Source organism: Etheostoma spectabile, chromosome 4, assembly GCF_008692095.1.
Source record: "Etheostoma spectabile isolate EspeVRDwgs_2016 chromosome 4, UIUC_Espe_1.0, whole genome shotgun sequence".
In the NCBI taxonomy this organism is placed as follows: Eukaryota; Metazoa; Chordata; class Actinopteri; order Perciformes; family Percidae; genus Etheostoma; species Etheostoma spectabile.
Window position 1 is genome coordinate 34,441,612 of NC_045736.1, and position 4,756 is coordinate 34,446,367.

The 4,756-nt window shown below is 43.0% G+C and overlaps 1 pseudogene; it reads right to left on the reverse strand.

Moving 5' to 3' along the window:
* Positions 1–1,838: 1,838 nt before the first annotated feature.
* On the reverse strand, positions 1,839–4,462 carry LOC116687949 (serine/threonine-protein kinase 35-like; annotated as a pseudogene).
* Between the last annotated feature and the right edge of the window lie 294 nt (positions 4,463–4,756).

The following is a 4,756-nucleotide window of genomic DNA, read 5'->3' on the forward strand; positions in this document are numbered from 1 at the left end:
GTGATCTTCACCTGTACTAGGTACACAGCTTCGATCGTTATTAAGGAGTGAATCGTTGGCACGTTTGTTTTGAGGTGCATTATGTTACATGCTCAGTAGTTACAATGCATTAGATAAATGTAATAGTGGGTTTTTGTTATATTACTGCCAATAATTGATTCATGCATTGTGTATGGTAGCCTTTACAATGATTTATTCTTTCTATACCCACACACACAGCACCCACAGCATAGACCTACCCATGCCCGTTCTGTACGTGATGCTTGATGTAATCATCAGAGAGAGTGTCTCCGTCGTTTTAAACGACAACCTGGGGCCAAAGTTGAAACCGAATCAGCTTTAATCCGTAATCTAGTCCTCACTAATTTAAATAATTTCCCTGGAGTTTTATTTTTGCGCCAATACAATTGAATCAATTGGATGGAATATACAGACTTCACAAATCACATTTAATTCATCTCTGCACTCGTCCGATCTTATTAACTGGTATCTCTGTCACAATAAAAGGCTTATGTTAGCATTAGCATTTAAAATGTCACGGCAACATTAGTAACATGTGTCTGGTCCAGGTAGCTTTGCTTGCAAGGCTACTTTTACTTTTATAAGTAAATTTCCAAGCCTTACTTTGTTACTTTTACTGAGTAAAAAAGTAAATCAGTACTTTACTTTTACCAGAGATTTTTAACACATATTATACTTACTTGATACGGAAGTGAGACTTTTGCCATCTCTGCCTCACAACCATCAGAGCAGTGAATGTGAACCTACCAACCAATCAGAGCAAGAACAGGGATAGGGCTGGGTCGGGGCGTGCAAAAAAAAATCAAAATCAATCATAGAACTCAAAAAATCTATTTATTTTTTTTAAATTAAAAACAATATTATAAGTGTGTGTGTGTATATACGGCATACGGTATATTATATATAATAAATATTTTTTTCACACACACACACAAACACACACAAACACACACACACACACACACACACACACACACACGACACACCCAACACACACACACACACACCACACACACTACACACCCACACAACACTACACAAAACACCTAGCGTCAGTATGTATACTGCCATCAACATGAAACAGATGTTCAAAATCAGCGGTTACATACAAATAGTATTCACGGTTAAATCAGAGGCTTTAGTCATTCACAAACACGAGGCAGATAGCCCAATTAAATGGTGAAAATAGGTCAAGGGTGATTCTTATAAGGGCTGATATAGATTGTGAACAATAAACTGTGTCCATGATAGCTTTACAGAGAAATTGTTGTATGTTGATGATGGTCTGACTGATGGTCATCATCCGATTGAACCGCATCGCGGAAATCAATTGTTGTACATTAAAAGGTAGCGTAGGGCCACATATCACTACATATTAAATCGTCTATTAAGGGACAGATTGCCATGGATCAGGTGACCAGCAAGGTCGCCCGGCAATGCCGCAAGCTATCAAGGGCAATGCTCCTGCTCTGAAGCGCCTTCAAACTGCTCTGGGCCACGCTCTCACACAGTGGTGAAACTATTTTGCTGCAAAAAACACTGAAATGCTGAATTTTATATTATACAAACAAAATAAAGAAAATTGGGTGGAAACATTGTATATTTTTCCATACTCTCATTTCCCCCCCATACTTATTCCAAACCTTATGACTCAACAATCAAATTCCAATACCTTTCAAGAGTGTGTAGACATTGGAAAATAAAAACAGGATTAGATGTGATCGTGATCCTGCCGGAAAAAAATCGTGACATATTTTGCAGGGTTGACGGAATATGAAGAGAAGGCTAAAGTACCTGTGAAACAGTGGGTTCGAGGGTCATGTGGTCACACATAACCTGGTCCACCGGGCCTGCAGATCAAAGCATCGGGCCGGTACTGAGGGTTGGACGGCGAGCATGTCCTGCGAAAAGTCCGCCACTCCATCGGACATACAAGACCTGCGTTCTGTGGGATGTTCAGTTACATCTTTTGGATTCTCTAGCAGTGCATCCACACGGAACAGTCAACTCATTGTCGAACATACGCACCCAGCAGCTCCCGCTTAGGAATCAGCATCAATGAAAAGTAATTCTCTCCAACATGGCCCAGATAATGATGCCTAAGGCAAAATATGTAGCTTTGGCTGTGTAGTGACCCACCCACACCTCAGGAGCGGAGCATATAGAGTCGAAGCCACCGTCGAGTGACTAACCAAAACTTGTTGACATGAGTTTATTGTTCTTGCTAGTCGCCTTCTTTACGCTCGGAGTGTTTTTTTTTCCTAAACCAGCGCACACTTTGCTCGGCCAAGTCAGCCATCTTGAGGATTTTTTTCGGAGCCCAACGACTTCTCTGGAGAGGAGGAGTTGTCAGGTTTGAGGTCTCTGTGGACAAATGTTGTTTTCGTGCAGGAAAGCAACAGCGCTGGTCAGCTGCAGCATTTAAAGCTGGTTGGTTTGTGGGTCGGGACGCTTGACAGGATAAACTGGTTTGAGGGTCGCCGCCTTCACAGAACTCAATGATAACCAGAGGTAACAAGACTCCTCTGGAGGACCAAGCACTCTCTCACGGCAAAGGATACACACAGGTTATTCACACAGTGATGCCAGGATCGCACTACTTCAACCAGATACATGTGCAAGAAAAACAGATTATTTTGCTTTGAAAAAAATAATATATTGCACCAGGGGCGACAAATATGGTTTATAAATTTATTTGGGTTTTTAATGCAACACATGGTGTGGGAATAACTGTTTACTAGAGCTGGGCAGTGTATCGATAGCGTGATGCGATCCATAGATTTGTCTTAATTTGGGATAGCGTAATGTGGATTAGTTGGTGTCTTTTCCTGGTTTAAAAGAGACATTACAGTAAATGATGTAATTTCTGTTATTCCCCCCTACCAGAGCTGTAAACTGTTCTTTATGCCCTACCCACTTAGTCATATCACCTATTACTGATGATATTTAATCTCATTGTGTAAATATTTTGTGAGAAACGCACCAATAGTCAAAACTCCAAATATCGTTTGCCGGGTACGATATTGAGGTTTTGATTTTCTCCATATCGCCCAGACATAATGTTTGATATGATTTCAGGATTGAAATTCATTGTTTTTTTTCCAAACAGCCAGTGAAGGTGCACTCACGAACTGTCTGACGGAAGCCAATTCCACTCCAAACTCCTCGAATGGCCCGCCTTCCTTTATCAGAGTTGTTCTTGAAAAGTATGTGTGGGTGGTAGTATCTGAATTGAAACACAGGTGATTGAGACGATTGTGGATCCAGTACACAGCAATTAAACATGCCTTTGGCATGCATGTTTGATGTTGTTAGAGGAGAAAACTCATTTTTAATGACGCCCAAAAGTGGTGTATCCATCAAAATAGGACTGTAAACTATTTGTGATGCTAAAACACCCTCTACAAGTCCTTGTGAGATGCAGATTTCAAATAGAGGTAAAAGCCGATCAAGTGCCCCTAACTATAAAAGGGTATAAAGCACACAGTGGTTTTAGAGTGATGGTCACTCTGCATTGTCTTACCATACTGGATTACATAGAACCGCACAGGAAACCAGCCGCACAGTAAGGCAGGATTAAAGGAAACATTGTGAGGGTGGGTTGGTTTAAGTTAAATGGACTATCAAAGAATGTGGAGACACCTAAGAATTCTGCACAAACAGCAGACTTCATTTTTAGTTGAGTGTGCCTCGGGAGCTCCTTCACAAATCACCTTCCCCAGCTAGCCTGTGTCATGGCAGCCAACAATGCTAACTCCTGCCTTGCGAAAAGTAGTCAGAATGCATTAAACAGAGCTTCCTTTTAACGTTGAATACATCGGATGACCACCAAACGTTCATAAGCTTACACCCCCACTGCAAATCTAGTTTCTGAAGTGTGCTTTTATTAGGCATCATATCTCAACGAAAATGCATCTCTTAACAACCGTTAAACAGCTAACGTGAAGAGCCACACCACCTTTTAGCGAAGTCTCACCAGACGAAGGAATGTTTGGAACCTTTGTTCAGCCATGAATCATTTTCTGAGACCATACCGTTCCTCTGTAGCCACCACTAGTCCAGTGCACCACATTTTGATGCAGTTTCCAGAATTGCCAGCGCCCAGAAAAACTCTGCAAGGCGAGCTCTCGTTTCCGGGCGCGTCGACATGCAGTTTCTTCACGGCACTTTCGCACGGTCTCCGGGACACCGCGTCGTACACACGACGTCTGTGCCCATTCCCACTCCCGCAGGAGGCTTGTAGCGGGGCGACATGGACCTTCGCCATCCAGCCTGTCCTCCTTGAAACAGACCAATGTCCCTCCCAATGTCATGCCGTTCTTCCGCGTTTCCAACGCTCAGACACCGCAGCCACTGGGACTCGTTCAGCTCGGCTACAGCTTGTTGAGGCTCGCGAGCTTCCTCGTGCGTCTCAGCCAGTCGTCACACCGACGGTGTCCATACGTATGCACGACAGGGACAATACATTTTGTAGAAAAACGTCCCATGTTGTCAAACACTGGCAGTGTCGCAGGGGACAGATTCGCTGTCCTGTATTTGAAACAGAAAAACAACAAAGCAGCTAAAGAAGGAGGAGAAATCAACGGGAAGATGAGTGAACGGGCTCCACTCCATCTCAGCATTTCGGTCAAACCTCTAATAAAACCACTCACCGTTGTTCTTTAGATTAAGGCAGGACCAGGACGCTGCAAGGCGTATCGCTGCACCCTCTGTGTTGTTGCAAAACCAATTCTTT